The sequence below is a fragment of the Agelaius tricolor genome, unplaced genomic scaffold (genome assembly GCF_023055355.1).
Source record: "Agelaius tricolor isolate 1412-34295 unplaced genomic scaffold, bAgeTri1.0.p SCAF_26, whole genome shotgun sequence".
Lineage (NCBI taxonomy): Eukaryota > Metazoa > Chordata > Aves > Passeriformes > Icteridae > Agelaius > Agelaius tricolor.
The window spans coordinates 67,770-90,653 of record NW_027269286.1 but is presented as its reverse complement, the minus strand read 5'-3'; positions in this window follow the sequence as shown (position 1 = coordinate 90,653).

Genomic DNA, 22,884 nt, shown 5'->3' with positions numbered 1-22,884 from the left:
AATTTCAAAAATCACCTAATGACAGAGAAGAACTATACTTAGGCTTTTGGTGAATTCTTTGCAGATGTGTCTTAATTCAAGAGCATAATCGTAATGCTATCCTACATGGCACAGGTTTCACCGACTACTTATGGGCATTTAATATTTCATTAGTTCTTTTTCTGAATGCCTTTCTTCTGCTGTGCTCATTCTGTACTTTTTTCTCCATCTGCCCTCTTCCCTCCTGCACAAAAGTTCACTGAATATTTTGCTCCCTGTTCCATTCATGGTCTCTTTTATCCAAGCAACACATCAACTGAATGACTTAAAGCTTGTTCCTCCTGTGTTCAGGTTAGTTAAAAAAATAGCTGGAAGACATCAGCCACTTTGCTGTAACTGTGTCTTGTATGTAAAGTAACATGAAACATCACATTGCATAGTGCTATTTCAAGAAAAATAGTCTCTCTCCTCTGCTTTTTCTGCGGGTGCAGCTCATTTACAGCAGGCTGGCCATGTGCCCACTATGCACAGACAGTGCATGCAGAGTCATAGGAACAGCTGATCAAACACAATCAAGATAAATTCAACCCAGTACATTTTCCATTGTCTATAAAAGAAATTTGGTTTTATAGATTTTATCTGCATCTCTCTTCTGAGCCATAGGTGTAAAAATAAGGCAGGAAACTGGACAGATTTTCTTCCCTCAAGACTGTAAAATCACTCAATAAACCTCTTCCAATAATAAAAGCCTTAAAATGATGGTTGAAAGCCTGGCTCCACTGGAGTCAATAGTAAAACTCCCATTCACATCAGGAGCAAGCGACTTCTGCACTAATGAAAGCCCTTTAACGGTACCGGCTATGCTACAAAATATAGCATATAATAACTCCATATAATAACTCGCTATAAAACACACATGCTTTTCTCCAGATAAGGTCTCACATTTTTTTACTAATAATAAATTTTTAAAAATACTTATTTCTTCCATCAATAAAAGACAGTCAATACATAAATACCTATTAACACGGAGCAGCAGTTTATAAAAAGGGCTTCTGAAGACCGCATGGAAATGAAGCTGCAGGCTGAATGTTATATAGGCCAAATGGAATGGTCAAGGCTGTTTCAAGTCTCTACTGGAAGCTGGTATTTCTAGTACCAAAGTAAATGTTAAAAGCATTATTGGCCAAGATGGACTCACCCTGACATCTGGCAAATTTGTACAAAACTAGGAGGAATTTGTAGTCTTCATTTGTGTCTAACATTTTGATTTAGACTAACCAAAGCATACATACCAGAGCACCCAGACAGAAAAAACAAATTCCGGTATATTGCCTGCAAAATGCCAGCAGAAAAGGATTTTAGAGAGAGAAATTCACATTGTCAGCTGTCAGTTCACAGCGTGGATAAATCTTGGCATGTAATTGCAGCATTAGTCATGCTGGCTAACAAAGGCACCACAGAGCAGGTGGGGGACCAAGAGTGGAGAGCAGAGAGGTCATCAGCTGTCTGAGGCACCAGCTTTCCCCAGCAGACTCCGGCACGTGCTCAGCCAGCAGGATGAGGAGCCCAGGCTGGAGTGCTGTGCTTGCTGACGCCCTCTCTGTGCCCCACCACTGGCTTGTCCAGGGCTGCTCCCCTCACAGGCAGCTGTGCAGGGGCTCAGGTCCTCCTGCACCACTTGTCCAGCACAGAAGGGAAAAAAGTGAGACATCACTTTGAAGCTGTAACTTTGTCAGTGCTCCCCTGGGCTTGGAACAGGATGGAAGAGGAACAAAGGAAAAAAGCTTTTCCAAAACAGCCACAGATTGGAGATGGGCTGCTTCTGAATTCAGGCTTTGGGTTAACAACTGTGTGCCACTACAAAGGTGGGATGAAACTCACTTCTCCACACTCAGAAAACTCTTTTGAAGAAACAGCCCTACATAGTTTTGGGTTTTTTTCAGTAAGTCAGTAACTAAGTGAGGACTTGAATCTGGAAATATAGTCCTCATAATGATTCCATCCATTTGTGGTTTTTAAAGAGTATCAGGGGAAGAATAATTCTGGTAGTGGCATCTCTTACATTGTCATTGTTTGCACCTGTGGTGATCAGAACTGCAAATACAGAACTATGGGCATAACCCATGAAGTGATGTGCTAGATTTGCCATTACCTGAAGTAATTAAATAAAGTGTGGAAATCTTTAAAAAACATATTCTAGCCCAATCAGAACACAAGTCTGTGCCATGGGCCTGCATTGTACAGGTGAAGGATATTATGACAACAGCTCTTGGAGATATTTAAAGTCATGAGTATTTGAATCTGCTTTGCCAGGGTGGTTTGGATTTCTTTTCATTCCATAATTTTGGGGCCTTTCAGCATTCATATTTGTCAGCTTGCAGAGTAACATTAAAAACAAAGGTACCAAGCCCAGCCTTTCAGGATATAAATAGATTAATAGTTCCCAGGGGGAAAGGTATCTGAAGGACCCAGGCTGATTCTGATCCATTCCAGAAGGATGACATTATACAAAGCCTTCCCCAAATCCCAGGGCATGGCATATGAAATTTCAGATTTGTTCAGGGCATTTGAAATGGAAAAGGTATTGGCCACTTACAGGCACTCAAAACACATAACCTAGGGGAGTAAAAAGTTCAGAAGTGTTTTATAAGGAGCTAAAGGCACCTGAGGAGAACAGCTGTTTTAAAATAAAGAATAAAGGCAAGAAGACTGAAGAGGCTGTTTCTTTCAAATCTTGGAGAGAGCTGATATTGACAAAGAAAGTGCTTCTACAGGCCTAAGTGGAGCAACCAGCATTACATGAAACACAACAAACCTTCAATATTGCTTGGGTCTCCTCTTGTCACTGAGCACACCCTGTGCATAGGAGGAGCCATACCAATTTGTCCATCTCAAATTGCAAATTCCAGCTGGAAGCAAGGACCTATTTTTTATTTAATTTCTGTCTAGTTCACCAAGATCATATTGTTATAAAGAGGGAGAGGTTCTCCAGAGCTACAAAGAAACACCTGCTGATCCTGCAGAGGTAGATATCACAGGCCACTCTGCTGGCACATCATGTCAGAATAGGATGATAGGCCTGCAGAATCTCAGTCTTGCAATGACGTGTGCCAGGGATTCACATGGAATCCACACAAATCCTGCAAAACTGTAACATGACTCCCAAACAGGTTCTTTCCTTTTCTTTAATACCTAGCACAGTAGAGCTCCTGAGACACTTACAGACAGTGTTACAACAGAATTCAGTAGGACACACAAAGTAATGTGAGGTAATTGACATGATTAATCAATAATATTTTATCCCAAATTCTTAAGCTTTTTGTCAGATTTTTGATTCTACTAGCATGCTAATGAACAGCTGGTCTCTCAAATCATCCCCAGGCAACATACTGGAGCTTCCCTGCCTGTGGACAGGGAGAAGGAGTTTGGGAAGGTCATTATTGCAAAGTGTAACATGCACAAAGAGCAGCCTGAAATTTTGGGCTTGATTACTCATGTCAGACCCCTTTGGAGTCCCATAAAGAGCACATAAAATCTGACATTTCTGGGATGATGTAGAGGGAGAAGAAAAGCAGGAGTGAGGAGAGAGTAAAAAGGAGGGGCTGAGAAAGCCATTTTCCATGGTAATGTGATTAAGAAGAGCAGGAGAAGAGCTGTGCTCCCAAGGGTTTGGAGAAAAAGAGGTTCGACTACCATGAATGAAGAGACATCACTGGATGTCCCATGTTTTGGACTGAAAAGCAAAGAAGCAGGTAAGAAGAGGATTCAGACCAAAGAGGAAAGTAGCATCTGTGAAAGAAAGACTAGGGGAGGCTGGGGAAGTGGAGGTGGGCAAAAGCAAGAAGGAAATGGTATTTTTTTTCTTGGCAATCAGTGAATCCTTCTTACAGTTTACAGACAATATTGCCTTCCCTTGGAACAGCTGGTACATTCTCTGGAGGCTGATAACTTTTCAGCAGTGAGGTGCCCTGTGTGCCAGAGCAGTTTGGTGCACAAACAAGCAGTGGATTTGTTCACATATTTCCCTAATCCATTGACAAAAACCAGTATGGTTGCAGCAAAACTGCTCCCCTACACACCTTGCCTGGAAGAGGAGTCTCACAGTAACCCACCAGTGGTGTGTGGGGTGCTTTGGGGCACAGACCAGCAGGCTGGAAGGGGAACCACATCTCTGCTGCCCATGGATTCGTGAGATCCAGGAGTGCCAATTTCTGTGTGTGCAGGTAAAACATCTGCCTTGAACACATCTGGCATTTAAATGAAATTGCTTGTAGTGTCTCTGGAGGCAGTTCTGCATTTGTCCACCCCTTTACCATAACCCGAACATAGACCCTATAATTCCCCAGCACTTTGACAAAAACATCTTGTTTCCTCCTCTGAAGGATGCAACAGTATAATTAATAGTAAGAGCTACTCCACAACTGTATGCATTCTCTCATGTTCTCAGCCAAGCAAATCTTTCACTTTGTCGGGTAATTTCTTTTTAATGCAGTGCTTGCTATTATTTCTTGATAGTGATAAAAGACCTGAAGCAAAATTCTTCTCACAGAATTCAAGAGGAAAAATAAAAAACTTTGTTGGTGAAGGGAGCATATTTAATGCATGCAGAAAGTGTTAATTAAAAATCCTTAAAGCTGACATTATAGCCCTAAAAATCACTAATATTTTGAGTCTTAAATGTCTCAGTTATCATCACAGAACATGTCTGCCATGGCACCCATTTATTTGGCCCGAGGCATCACTATAAAATTAAAAATGAGCACTTGGAGCTGGTAAGCTTTGATCTAATTGAGTATGTGGTAGGATCAATCATAATATGCCCATGATTTGCTGATCTCATTCCTCTCTCCTGGCAAGGGTTTGTCAACAGATACTAATGTACTCTGATAACCTACAGGTGTTTTACAAAGTAAGCTGATTTTTGCAACTTATTTTTGTGTGTGACCTTAACAACCCATACCACACCCCCTCAAAAAAAGCAACACTTCACTTGAAATTTCCATATGAACTAAGGGGCAGAGGAAGCTTTCCAGCTGTTATAACTCAGTAGGTATGACATTTACCTCTCTGTGTTTTATTGCAGCTGGCTTAGTGCACACCAAACTGTGCAAAGCTGAAAATCAATTAATTTTGGAAAAAATTTCTTTTTATACATTCTCTTCATGGATCAAATTTCTCATCTGTTCAGGGAATTCTTTTGGCATGAAGAGGTAAAAATGATGAATATTAAATCACTCTAATCTTAAAGAGAGTAGTGCTTACCCAAGTTTCAGTGAAATAAGCTGTGTATACACATCTACCTAGATATATACATTTTATATACATATAAAGACATGATTGATGTATAGGGTTTTTGTTAATTTATAGACAGAGATTCTAAATAAAATAAATATTTTTTTTATCCTTTGAGATGTCAGATAGAAAAAAAATTACTTCTGCAAATGAGAAGTGGCATCAGTCATCAGAGGAAGGAGTGTATAGAATCTGAAACAGCAAAGCAATTGAACATGAAAAGTTTGGCATAAAAAAGAAGGGTGAGTAATTTAAACCCACTCAGGAACAGGTGTGACTTGTTCATAAACCAGTTAGGAAAAAAAATTGTTCAATTACTCCTCTCTGGTAAATAACAAATTACCATAGTAACTCCAGTTTCAAACAACATATGCATATATTTTGTTACAGAAAAGCTTGAGTCAAAACTGCATTTTAGTATCATACCATGACGTCTTTCTTAACTGCAAGATCAGAATTCTATGAACTTTCAGCTCCTTATTTACATACACTCCCTCATCCATGACCTGAAAAGACCACTTTAAGGTTGACAGTATTGCTCAATCCATGCTTAAAATATATTCTGCCTATTTGGTGAGACTGTTACATTGAGCCAATTCAGCCAATAGCTTTTATGATAGGGAGAGTAGCTGTCATTTTGGGGGTGGATTCCCAATGATTTTTTAAAATCAGATGTATTTTTTCAGCAATTACAAATTATCTGAGGCATATGCTTATATGCAAGTATATATTCAATTTTATCATTATATATCTATGTGGTGGTGGTGGCTATAAATTTGTAGGTATTTTCATTTGCAAGGTGGCAGGTTTTCAATTAATTTAACAGAGTGGCAATACAGAATACAAACCTTTGTGTAGAGCTACACAGCCCAGATGGAACAGGAGAGTCCCAAACCCCACTGCTCCTCAGCCTTTGCAGTGCAGCAACATACACTCACTCAGCGACAAATCCTGGTCCAGACTTTGCAGAAGTTCATTGGGAACAATCCATTTGCAGCGTGCAACAGTCACCTGGTTAGTGATTAGTCTTTCTTTAGAAGCAATTTAAAGGCAGCCAGCATCAGTGCCTCCAGAGCTGGACTAGAAAACAAATAAATAAGGATTATGCAGTCTCAATTGGGTAACATCATTTTAACATCCTGAATCTTTAAAATATGTATGATTTGGATCCTGCACCCTGAAGAGTCACTGGGTTTGTGCAGACTCATACTGAGGGGCGTCTCACCTGTTCAGATTAACCTGTCCAGGCTAAAAGTAGTCTCCAACTGGTCTTCCAACTTGGAGAGGTGATCAGAATCTACTGTTGTTGACAGTTTTCCCTTTTGTAATCAGCAACAAATCAGACTTTACTTAATGTTCCCATAGCCATCTGTTGCCTCTATGATGGCAATTTCAGTCAGGATCCTTCTATCTTATTTATGTTTATACAATTCAGATGGCCAAAAATATCAGAATGGGCAGCAGCATAACAAACACCTACACTTTCAATTTGAAAATTGTCTTTGATTAATTTCTGATTTTATAAAAATATGCCAGAAGATTGGCCCAATAAAGATAAGACATGTATGCTGTTGTAAGCTCTGTACCCCATCCTATTTTTTTCTAAACAATAAAGGAAGAAGATGAAGTAGAAAATACAGGCACTTAGTCCTTAGCCACTCTCATCTCATAGTTCATTGGAAATCATTTTTGCATGAAGAGATGCTCTGAACTAAACCACTCAATCATCAATAGATGCAGTGAAACAAATCTCTTCTCATTCCATTGGAAATATGCAAACAGTAATATATCTCTTGCCTGAAGAATAATCCCCTGTTCATAGCATGGTAATTTGTCTCACTGAATTATCTTGCTTCATTCTAGAAGATTTTAAATGAAAGGGGAAGAAAAAGGGAAGGAAGGGGGGACAGAAGGAGGGAAAAAACAACAGCAAACCTCTCATCAACAGCACAGACACAATTAAAAGTTCACCTGTGTCCAGTGACTCAAAACAATAGAATTGCAAAACTTTCTTGCAGATCACTCTGTGTGGGCTGCATCTATAGCAGAATTTTAGTCTGCAGCAGGTGTTTTGGAAGCCTCCCAGCTGTCCCCACCTGCAGTACCTCGGGTGGCGTTATGGAGATGAGCGGAGTCACTGTGTGCAAGCCGTGCCCCTCCCAGTGGAGCTAAGCCGTCAGCTGCCCTTCAGGGAAGCACCCAAAGCACAGCAGCAACTCTTAGGTGCTCAGTCCCAGCAGGAAGGTTAGAGCTAGGTCAGGGAAGGCCTCTTGAAATGCAGATAAACACTCAGCCCACAGCCTCAGCTCCTTCACTTTTCAGATCCATTCCTCTTGGGTTGCACCACTTACTTATGCAGATACAGGTTCTGCCAGAGATCTTTGCTTCAAAAGACTTTCTTGCATGGAGTGATTATGTCAGGTGGATTTTATTGATATCTTTGGCTTCATTACCTCCTCCCACCTTTTCATCTTTGTATTCAGGTAAGAAATGTAATTCTGCGCAGGTATAAAGTTATCATATCCTCACCATAAACTAAGTGACACGATAACTTGTCTTGTCAGATAGTTTTACAGTGCTATGCATCAGCTGAAAGGCTGAGAATGAAGCGAATAGTCCAAGGTTTTTATATCTCCCCTAAAGCCATAAGGAGATGTAAGTACTGATATGAAATGACACTACATTTTGTTTCGGAAAATTTTGCAAAGTTGTTTTAGCCCAAGATGGCAGCTATTATGTAAGCAGCAACAGCATCTTCTCTTTTAAAGTCTTCATTTTCTCCTTTTTCATGAGGAACAAAAGTACTTTGAGATCAGTTAGCTCTCCCTTTAGATAATGAGAACAGAGCAAAGTGTTTAAATCAGCACATGAAACTTCCTGAGAAAAAGATATAGGAGCTTGTCTTAAAACAGCCCCTCCCAACACCAGATAGATGCCTGAAGCTTGCAGAGATGGAGTAAAAATACAGTACTAACAGCTGGAAATGGGACAAAGCTGAAGGTAAAGAATCCTTCCTTGCAGCATTTCTTTTTTAGCTTTGAATTTTCAACTTTGAAATTTGTGATCTTTGTTGAAATGACTGTCACACAGCCACAAAGCACCCCTTCTGTCCAGGGCAGTCGTCCCTTCTGTCCAGGGCAGTTGTCCCTTGGGCCCCAACTTCCTGTATCTCCCATGGGCAGAACAGCAGCAGTGCAAAGCTACTTCTTGCCCTCACCTCAAAGCAACATCTAGTCTGCATGGGTACCCCAACACAGCTGCTCTATGAAGCACTCAGGATTATCACTAGCCATGTTAGTGTTAGAGACATGCAGATGGAAGTGAAAAGAGTAATGGAGCTGCTTGCTCTTCCTTGCCTCATTTTTCTGGTCATTCTTGAATGCTCCTTAGTCGAGAAGTTCTTCAGTTTTATTATAGCCAGTGCTTCACTGCAATCCATGAAGAACTTTTCTCATGATTCCTTATAGTAGGTAGCTGCTGAGTTATGTTGCTCAGGAAAGAGGAAAATCAAAACCACTTCAAGCTCCATAAATTTTTCTTGAAAACTGAATGATGAGACAGATCAAGGAGAAGTGCTGCCTCAGATACTGTTTCTCAACTTTTTAAAGCTGAAAATCACCATGTCTTTGCAAAACATCACTCCTTTTCATTAACAGCCAAATGGAATTTAACCTAAGCTTTCAATAGTCATTTAGTAATACTGGTTTTCCACATCCATACTGATTCTATTTTTTCCACATTTGCACTTATTTGGCTGTGTAGAGATGTGTGCATTTTGAGAAAGTTTTTTAATGGATTTGATCTTTGGACCAAGTTTTGATGTCTTCTGGACCTCTGAATCTTGGGGGCAGCAGGTTGTTAAACTCCTCTGAGTGCAGCTACAATCTTCTGTTGGAGACTGATCTTTATTCTCCTCTGAGACTATAAACAGTCAGGCTGCTGTAGGTTTTATGCTCACAACTACTTTCTTTAACCTTAGCTGAGAAGAGAAATCACCATTACCTCAAAAAAACTACACTCTCATTTCTTTCCTTTGTTCCAAACATTAGCTGCATTTTTAAACCCTTTCATTACAGTGACAGTAGCCTCCTTGATAAAGCTCCATGTGGAAGGGGTCCCACAAGGTCAACTCTGTCAGTTTGGCTTTCCTGACTTGATTTTCCTTTCTTCATCTATGTCAAAGAACGGCTTTTACAGTCACAACTTATTTTGTTCTCTAGCTTCCTACAGAGTGTGAAATTTCACCTAAAGGATCTCATGTCTGAGTCCCAACACTTTTCAAAAAATAACAGGAATTTCAAAACTACACATGGATTTTTCCAGTTACACTGCCACATTATTAATCAAAATTCGAATGGAAATTTTTGTCTTGCCCCAACAGCTGTAGAACAGCGCAAGTTTTCTCATCCTCAGCATTTCAAGAGCATTTATGGAATTCCATGTCGTCAGCCACCCTTAGAAAAAAACAGACATAACCTAAATAACAGCTGTCCAGACATCTTAAATTCTGACTTTACTTCATTGATTCTATTTTGCTAGTACAATAAAATGGCACTGTGTAATTTTACTCTTTTCTTCATTCATAATTGCCCTTTTGATTTCTAAAATAATTCTTCTCACTGACTGCAATGTGAGCTGCATTCAGTTTGCTAAGTTATCTAAATCTGAGCAAATATTATAAAGCTCAAGCAGTTCCTCTGAGGGACAGAATGTTCTCATTTCTTCAGTTACTCACATTTGAATATAAACACATTTGCACTTTTCCTTCTTTCTTATAATTGTAAACTTTAGGATTAGCATGGCTGTTTAAAATAAGATATATTTGAGTGAACAAGTCTTTCTGAACTTAATTTTCTTCACTGAAGATTACTCTTTTTTGCTTGTTCCAGCCTTCATTCAGATATTTTAAGATGTTCTTGCTCATTTAGGTCCAATTTGTCACAGAGGTCCTAGCCTAATTAAACACTAGAATGATTGAAAACATCCTTCAAAGGGAAGTGTTTTTCACTAAACTCAGCAGAAATCTCCCCATTACATGCAGGGTCACTGAGTTGGGTCTCCAGCCCACTACCAGTCAAGCAGAACTATTCTCTTTGAGGCTTCTGCTTGCAGCTCCGCCCTAAGGTCTGCACCAAGGCTGGCTGTGCCAGAGTTGGCCATGAGGAAGGATCTGATGGGGTTCCAATGCCAGCCTGGGATGGATTTCCAGATTTTGCAGGCCAGGAAGCCTCACACATAAAAATATAGGAATGTAAAGGTTTTGGCCAATATTTAGAACTTGATTTTTAGCCCTTGAGTTTGGATATTTCTACCTTTGGTTTAGAATGGACATGGTGATGCTTTCCAGCTCCAGCAGGGCATTGCTGAGCAAGGACACTGCAGGCTGGAGAAATAGGAGAGCAGAGAGCACTGTCCCCCAGGCTCACAGCGATACCCCCTGGCACCCAAGGACACAGGCACACCTTCTCCATGGATACTGCCCCACAATCTGTTTTACACTGCTCTGGAGGAGCAAAAGCTCCTGTCTTTGAGCCCTGTTTTCTGTTTTTATATTCACACAGAGATGTGTGTGTGCTTTTATAATAGAGATTAATTACAGAAATGTGGCAAGCTTTGATGGCAAAAAGTAACTGTAAAAGAAAAAGTACAAATATAGAAGCCCTTCAAAAGCACACAATATGAAGAAGGACACTGTCAATTCAATGGCTGGAAATAAAGAAATACAGACATTTTATTTAAGCAGTGTGGTATTTAATGTCACAAACTGAAGGGAAATCCAACAGCAGAATTAATAAGATGTAGCAAGTGTATTAAGGACATAGGTTTATGTACATAGCACACTTCTAAGTAGGAAAGATGTATCTATGTACATTTGAATCTGACTGCATGCATAAAAAGAATGTTTATTTTTTTTCAGCCAAGAGCATAGTTCTGAAATACTCTTAATGAATCATTTATAGCAAATTGGTCATAAAAACATCATACTTGAGGTCTAGCCTCAAGTAGAGAGTGTTTTTCTCAAGACTTGGAATGCTGTGTGGCAGCCATGCCTGGCCTGAACAGAGGCATCCTTTTCTTTCTGTTTAATGAATTGGGCTGCCCTGCTCTTTATGCAGAGCAAGTACAGCCAGTCTGAGGCACATTTAAGTAAAACCATTCCAGCATTTCATTTGCCTCAGATGAAAGAAAGTCAGGCCAGCCCTCAGTGTCTTAGTGGGGTTTGTGGCTGTATATCCTTTTTCAGTTCCCCAAAAGTTATGTTCTCATTAAAATGTCACCTTACAATAATGCTCCAATGTAGTGGCTTCTCCTTCATTAGCTGTTGAACTAAAGCTAGTAATGGAAAAACAGATTACCCTGAATTTATGATGGGCTAATTCCATTCCTTCTAGCCATGAAGATAAATCACCCTTTGTTTACAACTGAAAGACCGGTAATTTTTAGCAGAATGAAGAATAGATGGGAAAATACAGTTTTAACTCTTGGCACAGATGGTTCTGAGGCCCCAAAGCAATAATGTGGTCAACAAATAAAACATAAAATCAAGCTCTGGTAAAGACCAATGAGCAGCACTTTCAAATTGCACTTATTTTAGTCCGTTGAATATCCCACCATTTACCTCTGAAAATGGGATTTGACCCATGAGGGGTTCTCTGCTGCAAGGATATTGTTAAACAAAAAGTGAAATCCAAATCAATCAAACAAAAAACTTAGGAGAGATAGTAGTAGAAATTACTATAAATCAGGAGTTAACTAAAAGTTACCAGATCACAAAGTCACAAAGAAAATTTCCACAGATCATCTTTGGGGCAAACAGTAATTCTATTATTGCTATTTTTAATACTGCTTTAAAGAACATATAGAAAAAGGCAATTAATAAGAGTGTTATGCAATGTCCCTTACTGAGTTAGGATAGCACAGGAAAAGGTTCCATCTTCATAGGCATAGGTATAGGAAGGAAAGAGGGATTCATTATCATGTCTTAGACAATTGTGAACACAGATTTGTAAGAATAAGCAACAAGATTGTATGCAAAGAAAAAAACCCTGAAAATATGTTTAAAGCTTTTCCTAAAGGCTTTTTTATGTACCTCTAATTCTGTAGAAAGTAGATGAGAAATATGTAAAAATTATCAGGTTCTAAAGTAACAGTTTTATTTCTTCTGCAGATTAGTTTCTATAGGTATACAAATCTAATTACCTATACATTTGTTTTTCTTTTTATTTTCCAGCATCACTGATTTATCTGCTCTATTTTTACCAACTGGTAAAAGATTAGATATGAAGTCAAAAGGGAAAAAAAAGGGGGGGGGGGGGAATCTGTTGTGACAGAAGTTCATTTTAGCTCATCAGGTAAATACCATATCAGGCTCACATAAGGGATAGTATTTTCATTTAACTGGTTCAAAGAAAGCAATCCTAAAAACCTGTTAATGGTCCTTTGTTTTCCAAGTAAAAGAATGCAATAGCTGAAATATAAATTTAACTATTAAGGTGGAAAACTTTTTTTCTTTCTGTCTGCTTAAAAATAAAGGCAAACCAGAAATTAATGCTTTTAATATTTTCTCTTTTTTCCCCATCTCACTTGCTGTTTGGGTTCTGACTTGGACTATGAGATTCTTATACAGGATTTATTGCCTTGTTTGAGAAGACATCAGAAGAATAAGTGAATACACTGATAAAAGCTATGGCTAATGTAAGACACAGTCTTATTTAGAATACCCACATAAATTAGTTAATTTTAAAAACATCTTGCAAACATCTTCCTCTTTGCTTCAAAAACCTAAGAATCCCATTCTTACTCTGCAGGAGATGCCAAATGTTTTTGTGCTTACTACATTCAGAAACAGATTTAGTTTTGCCCAGAAAGCAAAGTTTATCAGAGAGATATTTGGTTTATGTCTACAAACTCTCTTCTTCCAAACTGCAAAACAACTGATATCTGCATTTTATTTGATAAAGTATCCCTGGAGGAGTCTGTCAGTAATCTACAGCTGAGACACTGGGAAAATATCTTTCTTCTTCAACCATTTGGTTCTTTCACTTATTTAAAGCCTAACTCCTTCTGGGTATTTTGCTCTTTAAATGTACACTGAGATCTTTCCTTGTACATGGTTTAAGGAGATAATCGCTGTTGTCAGCTGTGCCATTTTTTATTTGACTCACAGATAATTTGTGTTTTTCTTGAAGTTCCTCAACTCTTTGGCTGAAGCAATTAAATAAGAGTTTGAGGGAGCCAGGTCTTGTGCTTGAGAGGAAGAAATGTTTAAAAACTTGAACATTCAAACAAATCTGAAGAACCCAATATTTCTAAAATAGTATGATTTTAAATCCTCTCATGATTCCATAGTGCTCACTATTATCAAAAATGCTGCACTATTAAACATAAATGATAATAAAAATGTTTGCTAAAAATGATCCTTCATTAGCAAACAATATAGCTACTGATTCAACAATGAAATTTAAGCAAAAACTAACAGCCTATGTGCCCACACAAATGTCTTATTTCTCTGGCTTCAATTTTCCTTCCATGAGAAAATCTTGGCTCTCATTGCCTTCCATTTCTTTATGCTGACAGTTGTGTGGGTCTGTCTTTATAAATGATTATAACAGCTCTCATCCATCAGTCACTATACAATTTTAATTTAATAAAGCTGATTTTTGCTAATATGTATTAAATATGCTCTGAAGGTGTTTTCCAATCTCCTCTCCCACAAATTTGGAAGAAAAATGTTTTCTGACTTACCAGCCTATTTCAAGATCTGCCTCTTATGTTTTTTTGTTTCCCTCAGTGTGTTTGCACCCTTTGAAATTTCTCTGCAGATCACTCATTAGAAAATTCCTTTAGATAAGCCAGTTCTGATGCTGAGGTTCCCTGCCCTGCCAAGCAACCAGTTCAGATTGTTACATCTAATGGCAGCTGTAGCTTGGTCTCTCCAAGTGTATGTGCCTGAGTGCCACTCCAAATGCACCCAAAGCTCCCTCCTTCAGCCCTCTCACACAGATTTTCTCAGTGATTTTGAAGCTTTAATTTCCTCCAGCCTGTAATGAAGGGGTCTTCAAGAGCACTTAAAATTGTTGGGCAGGCTGCAAAGGACACACATCTGATTTCTGAAAGTTTTCTTTCACCAGCAGACATTCTCCTTCTTCCCTTCTGAGGAATCTTCAGCTCCTAATCAGGGCAACTTGAACCTGAACTTGTGCTTGGCACAAACTTAGAAATATGTCTGTCAACTGCTGAGATCTAGCCTTGTAGTCCAAACACCTTTTCTAGTGACAATGCAAAGGTTTTTCCCTGAAGATTTCAGTTAATGCTGCATCAGGATATTGCAAATCCATATGTTAAAACTGCTTGTAACTTAAAGCTTTCACTGAAGGAGGAGTCTTCTTCCTGAAGAAAAAACATGAATCATTAAAACCAGTTTCAAATTACTGAGTGACACAACACACACAATAGAAGCAGCAGAAAGCAGGGACAGGAACATTATTAAGATCATGACAAAAGGGAAAATTAGAATGAAGACTTTAAAAATACTAATTAACTTTTAAAAATGTAAATTTTCAACATACTTGGAGGTTTCGAACTTGGTGTTTAAGGAACTCATTACTGATCCTGAGGTCATTTGTTCCAGCATCCTGGTGCTGCAGTACTAGGGATTATGCAAAAAGATTGAAAAAACAACTTAAAGCACAGAGCAAATGTGGCAAACAGAGAGAAGCAGGTAGGCAGTATTTAACCAGCTGTAAGGCTGAGCACAGCTGTGCTCCCCATCCCTATCAAAGCACCCCAAGTGCTTTGGCTGGCCCAGCAGGGAGGGGCAGGGCTGGCCTCTGCAGCTCCATAAAGGAGATCTTCCTTGTCACAGGGTTATCCATGTCCACCTGCTCCTGGTGCCACTGATCACTCTTAGCTGGTGAGCTGATCACTCACAACCAGCAGCCCCAGCTGGCACAATCAGCATCCTAAAATCTTTACTTTCTCATATCTTTCCACATGGATGTTTTTCCTCTTAAATACACCAACTACTTCTGTTCTTATCTTAACAATCCTACTTCTGCCAGTAAATTTGTCTCTATTATCTCCATACAGACTTTCTCACATCTCTTTCAGACTTGCCTGTGTGGAGGTTATACAGCTGTGCTGCATCAGAGCTGAGTCTTGGCTCCAAATACATGGTCAGAGAGACCCTGGGTGGCAGGAGAGAGCTTGCAACTGGGTCTGCAGAAAGGGGGGTGGTTAAAACCAACCATAATAAATTCCTAAACACATCAGTATAAGTTTCTGTCATCATAATGTATCCACAGACACACACACACACCAAAAATAAAGTTCCCTCTGAGTAATAAATATCTTACTCCTGTAAGCTAACTAGTTAAAGAGGATTTTACAAGACAAGCAACCTATGGCTAGGACAAGCCACCTGATTTTTCACACTGAAGCAGTTTATAAAACACTCATCCAGCATCCCTAGGCACTCATAATTCCTAACCTACTTAGAGCTTTAGGGGCACAACATCTGGAAGACCAGACTTAAAATGACAGAAAAGCTTTGAAGGTCATGCAGAATAATTTACCTAAGCTTTGAGTATTTGATAGATGAGAGGGCTGTTACTCATTGGAAATGTTAGGAGGCATTACAAGAACTAGTGAGAAACAGAAATTTATAGGTTCATAAATTTTAATGCCAGAAGAATCATCTAATCTGACCTGCATACCATAGGCAATGAAATTCCACCAAGTAATTGCCACGTGAAGCTCATCAATTTGGGGCTAAAGTAGCACTTATCTCCTCATAGTAACAATTATCATAGAGCATGAGGTAACTACTTTGTAAAAAAAAAGAGAAAGAAGAGAAGGAAATTTTCTAGTGCAATTCTATCCACCCCCTTTTTCTCTACCTGCCATGTCTGGTGGAAGCTTTCAGGAAGTTGTACTGCAGTTAAGATTACAGAGGATAAATGAGAAGTACCTATGCAGTTTGCACATGACATTACACTCCTTTAGTATCTAGAAACTGCAGAGAAGAGGGTAATAAATTATATTTATGCAGCAAACAAGAAATGAGGAGCTAAAATAAACACAGAAAAACCTAAAGGTGACACAAAGCATTTATGTATAAGAAAAAATATTCTTGGTAAATGGAATGTAATAACAAAGCTGCAGCATACATTTACTTTCAATAGCTTTGCACATTAGAAAATGATGATCATGAACAAAATTATAACAATAACCTAGGATATGTGGAGCTTCCTTCTGAAAGGAAGTTATGGAAAACAGTAAAAGCACATCCTTGGCAGAAGAGATTACAGGCTGGGTAGGTAGTGTGACCTATGCCAGAGCAGGAACAGTCGAATAAGAGCAGAAGTTGAGCATAAAAGAAAGGAAATTGGTAGGTAAGGGGGGAGCTAAGGAAATGTTACTTCACATGGATTTGTCTTGCAAGTGGCTGAGTGACACTTCACACCTGCTCACATCAAGAGCTTCTCCAGAGCTTCCCCTTACACTGCAACTCCCATCATTTTACACACAGCCTCTGCAGTGTCCCATCATTGCCCCATAGTGCTCCCAGGAGTTTGTTCCCCATGTTCCCACAGCACAGCACCAGTCCTGCCCATCTATCCCTTCCCCTCCTGCCTCTCAGGGCTCACTGCCTGGGCCAGAGACAGGACCACAGTCACACTGACTGCCCATGCTGGGGTCACGCTGAGAAACAGAACTGAGGCATGACCAAATCCTCTGCTCTTTTCACTTAGAAGCAGAATGAATGAAGTCAGTGTTCTCTAATCCGCCCCTGATTATTAAATATTTTTTAAGACTTCATAGTCTTTGAGGCCTCTGCCTTAATTGATTAAAAAGGGACAAAGAGGGAGAAGAGGTAGAGGAAAACAGTGAGATAAAACAATTTTATTGACTTTATTTCTCATGAAATCAGACTAAGAAAAAATAAATGTGTAATGTACTCATTAGGGGAAAGCAGAGAAAAAAGCATGCCATCATCATAGGACTAAATACTGACAGGCAGGCTTAATACTTCTAGAAATAAGTATACAAGTCCCTTTTAACTGAGTCATCAGGATGTCAAACATCTAATCAGAATTATTAGGGGACCTCAGTAGTATTCATTATTTTTGTTTTAATTATATGTGGGAGGTTGAAAAATCAAATCTACACATTTTGATCAGAAAGGTCTTTGTGTCTGTTTCATGAAGGAGGAACATATTTCTAGGTGTTTCGCAAGAAGAACAATATACAATTACCAGTACAAAGGATGATACAAAATGTACCCATCTAGCAAGTGAATATCTAAATTAAGACTTGAGATTAATAAATGTATAAATAGATTAATTATATAAATGCACTTGCAAAAGCAACTTCTATCAGAACTAAATGATTATCAGACAAATATGCATGTAATTTCTATTTCAAGTTCCCTATTTCCTTTAACTAAAAATATCATAGAATCTCTTAGCATACATACTTACATAAGTGTTTAGGTAAATAACATTTCTATTAATATAACAAATGTTTCTATAAATGCAACTGCATCCTGATGAAGAATAATTATTTTTCTATTTTCTTGGATCTCTGAGCAATAGATACTTAAATAAACGTGAGACAGCATCATTCTAATAAATGACTGTAGGACATGCAGCCAGAAAGATGTAAAGGAGGCAGATCATTTATTATTTATCATTGTCACTGCTACAGCTTGTTTGAAAAAAAATAATGCTTAAGAGCCACCTGGGACATGGGAGAGAGTTTGTCCACCTAACTTGGGGGAATTTGACTACTGGTAGAAGGATCAGGACCTATGTCAATGATAAACCATCAACAAGCCTTCCAGTGATCTCCTATCTGGGTGTAAAAGGACACCCAACCTGCCTATGGAGCTGTTTTCAGAGCAGTATTTTATACCTTAAGTTTTTCTTCTAGAAGCAGGTTTTGGATAAGTGCTGCTTTCTTCATAGGGAAATTGTCAATAGGGAACTTCTTCCCTGTCCAGTTTTCCCTGTTTTTCAGTGTCCCAACAGGAGTGAAAACTCCCATCCACCTAATGCTGAACTTCAGCCACTTTAGTTTTATATGTTGCACTGGAGTTGCTCGCTTTCACATTCTGATACATTCATTGGAGAGAAGCACTTTAGTGATTTCTTGACCCATTTTAGGCATCAACTTGAAGTTTGATACAATAAGTTTAAAATAAATATGTCTCTCAGGGCTGATTCTAGTTGGTTGTTTCTTGTTTGGCTTTTTCCCCCTTGGAGGAGGTACAGGCTGGCTTACAGCACTTGGTTACTCTAATTTTAGGCATTGAATGTAAGGTCTAAATCACTTTTGCCCAAACAGTACCAGTATGCTCTGAACTGAGGTCCATAAACTTTTGATTGCACTCAGACATTTCTAGAGGAAAAGGCACATTTTATAGATGTATTTATTGCAGTGAGCTGCAGTATGTGGAAGCTGTCCTGCTCCAGGCAGAGGGAAGAGGCGACCTGAGGACACACAACACGCCAGTGGCTGCAGGTATGGTATGCATGATTCCAATTACACCTGACACTGAACCTGATGCCTTGATGGAATAACTACTGAAGGTTTCAGGAAGCTGCCAAGATTCATGCATATGCATCAGGAACCCTATTGAAATATGCGAGAGCAGCAGCTGACTTCAGTCCAAGTCATTGAGTGACAATGACAATTTTTTTCCAGTGTTCCATGTGTAGAAAAAATAATTAATCCTGCCCACTAATCATTGTCTTAAAAACAAATAGCTATATTTTAGCTATACCTTGTTTTGTACACCTTACTTCTAAAATTCCTTTGCATTACACATGTGTAGAGACAAAAGTCTGCTACTGAATTTTCTGTTGAGATTCGCAACCAAACTAAAATGGATTAGGGTTAGCAATATTAGAGAGAAAGCAGGCTGTGATGGAGATAGAAGCAGCTTGGAAGAACTGAAAGGCTTTCCCACTGGCTTGTGAAGAGATGTGCATCACCTTGAGAGATGGCTCACCTGTGAGCTGAAGGGAGCACAGCTCAAAGCCAGTGGTGTGCAAGGCAGCTGTAAAGTCTACTGTTATTTCCCCTCCCTGTACTTGTCCTAAATAGACCACATGATTTCTTAGCCCTGCATTTCAGACTGGTAAGCTCATTTTCCTCGGAGGTAGAAGTTTTCTTGGTAGACTGGCAGCTTCAAAGGAGATCCTTCAAAGATGCTGCTGAAGGTAAGGTGCTGGTGGAGTCCCAGATGTATTCCGTGAGGAAGCACCTAGCCCCCAGCTAGGAGCACCAGCAGAGCACCTGCTCTGCTCTCCTGAGGTGCCAGCTCAGAGGGTGGTCAGGCCAGGAGGGTAGAGCATGCCATGGGCAGGGTGGCAGGGCTGCCCTTGGAGGCAGCAGGGAGTGTGAGGACAGCTGAGGCCATGACAGTAACCTCCCTACCTCCACCACACCCACAGCCACCAGGAGAGGAGCAACGCTCAGGTTATGTACATGGCCTTGTATTTTCCTGCAGTTAACTGAGAAAGCCCAGGTTCTATTTTGCTGCCTACTGCACATATATAGGAGTGCAAAGACGGCTGTGGGTGGAAGATCTTCAATCATATCTGTATGATGAAAGCAAAGATGTGAATTCTGAGATCAAGATAAATATAAACATATTTATATTTATAACCTGACTGATACTTTCTATTCACAGCTCTGGCTTTGTGCTTACTTTTCATGACCAGAGCAAGGTGTGGGTACAGCGGGGAGCAAGTGGCTGACAGATAACAATTCTCTGATTTCTTAATTCTGTTCGCCAGCCTCCTCCCTCCCTCCCACAGTGCTCCTGCAAAACGTTCTTTTTTTACCACTAGATGGTAGTATCAGGTAGAGACTTGGGGTTTTTTATTTTTTCCCCTCTCTTTCTCACTCCCCTTTGTTTACTGTCTGTAGATTAGTTTCAAGACTCCGGGTCTAGTAAAGGGTTTATTGTTTTCTCTGAATGATCAAATGATTATGCACATACTAAAGATTTGAAACGTTTTCAAAATGACCATTTTCTTCCTTCCTACACCCCTGCTGCCCACACACCCTTGCTGAATCCAGTGTGTGGAGCTTATCAGAGGCAGCAACCATGACGGTCAGAAACAAGCCTCACTTGCCTCCAAAATCCCTCTGAAGGCCTTCCTATGTACTATTAATTACACTCAGAGTTTTCAGTAATTGCTTCTTTATGGGTAGTAAGGGGCACAAGCAGCTGTTTTGTGGCCTCCAAAGCAGCCCTGTGCTCTCTCTCAGTCTGCCTTGCCTTTCTTTCCCCACTTCCCAGGCTTGGGCGGGAAGAAATATTCCCAGCCCTGGCAGCTATTGCAGAGGGATTGCCTGCCATCTGGCTGGGACAAGGACAGAGCCAGGCAAGGAGGCAGCTATGTTTCCTGACACTGTCCACCTTGGAAAATTTTTAGGAACTGTGTTACTTCCCTATGACTCCAAATCATCTGTTTTGATTTTTTATATAGGATACATTTCTGCTCTGCAGATGCAGGCAACAATTATTAAAACATTGTCTTAAATTTGGCATCTTAGTGATGCCAAACCATCACTAAGAGTTCATCAGTGTGCTGTGTACCAAAGCTGTTTTGCACTACCATATTAGAAAGAAGAGAAAATACAATCAGTGCAGTTGTCATTTGATCATATCAAATATTATCCTTGGCTACTGATAAAGCACCAGAAAAGCATCACTTTGCAAGTGCTTGATGACTAAAATCTGGATGTTAAGTCTGCATTCCCTCTATAGAAATTTATTATAGATGGACGAATACAAATCAAGGACCGTACATAATAAGTACTTTATATACCCTCCCTGTCCCTCTGGTACATGCTCTTGCACAGTTCACTGCGTTTATGTGACCCCAAGGAGGACCCTTATGTTAAAGGCCAGGTCAATTTACTGAGAGGTATATTTACTGTTTAAATGGAAGGCACCAAACTACAATAATGATAACTGAAGGAAGAGCCATCCTTTCATTTAGTGAGAAATAAGCCTTTTATGATTTTCTCCATAAGCCTATCTCTCAAGTATCTATTTCTGCACAGATAAAAGTGCCTATTTAGCAGACTGTTCAAGACCAAGTTCTGAAGGGTATTTTCATCCTTTTTATGTAAAGCGCAAACCAAAATAACACCCAAGAAAAACAAAACAGAAAACACATATTCCTACATCTATTAGTATTAGTCTGGATTAAAGCTTCCATTTTCCCTACCTTTGCTTTTGTAAGGTAATATAGACATACATCTTTCCTCTTTCATACTGACTTCTTTCTGCCTCTCCTCCCTTTCTGCCACAGCAGAGGAACACTTGAAAAAATAATTAAAACTAAGAAGCAGATCCTCAGGTGCTGAACATCAAAATTGCTCCAATGAACTCGAGTTATACAAATTTTTATTAGTTGCAAAATTGGCCCCACTGGATTTTAATTGCAGTTCAACATCTGATGTACCTTTCGATAGCAAAAGTAGGCAGTCCTAAGCAACCCTTTAATTTTCACTGGAGAAAGGTTTAACATTCAGTAAAGCATTTCTCAGCTAGAATTTCTCCTTTCAATTCATAAGTACATGCATGATCTGCTCTGTAACTTCAATACTTCATATTCATTTCCAGGTACCTGGTCCAATTATAGAATGTTCATAGAAATGACTGCATTAATAAAGAAAACCTCTATCAGAAGAGAAATATGTTCTTATAGTTAAATAATTTGTGCTGGCATCAGGCATTTTGGGCCACATTCCTGCTCTCTTCACTTGCAACAAGCCACCTGGAAATTGTTCCTCCAGCCTGACCAAGGGCACTTAGCAAAGTCTCCAAACTGAGAAGGTTGTGGCTCTCCAGTGTTCTCTGTGCTCACATGAGGTATCTCCTTTTGCTCATGAAAGACAGTGTGGAGCTCCAGCAGTGACAGGTCAAAAAACTTGGTTAAATACCTAAAGTTAGGCGTGGCAATTACTATTCACAAATGTTTTAAGCCAACACTGCAGTCCCACTCTTTCCCTGCCTCCTGGCAGTCCTCAGCACCCGTTCCTCCCCTTCTCACATCCTGGCAAGCAGCCAGGATTTGCCTGATGAAGAGAACTATAGGCAGGTTTGGACCAAAACTGAGGTTGAAAAAAACAAGGATTCTCACCACTCAGACCTTCTGTCCATCCTCCCTACCACATGGGCATGTATTTGTCTTACCATGCAAACACATGGAATAGATCACAGACAGGACACAGAGGATGAGAGCTGTGGTGAGGTGTGCCTGCTTATGGACTCCCATGGGGCTTTTCTCACTCAAAGCAGGGAGATCTCATCCATACTCCTTACTGGGATGAGTCTCCCGAGCCATGGCCAGACAGTGTTAGATGACAGTGGCAAAAACTAGCTGCGGTGACCTAGCCTGAGCCTGTTCAGTTTATTAGTGTAGACAGAGAACTGTGAGAGAGGGAGAAATATTTCCTAATGGTGCATCAGTGCTGGGTTCATGAAATGGAGACAGGAATACCTAATTCACCTAAAAATATGCTGTCTTGTCTAATTAGCTTTGTGCAGCCTCTAATACATGAGGGTACCATTGGACAATAAAGTAA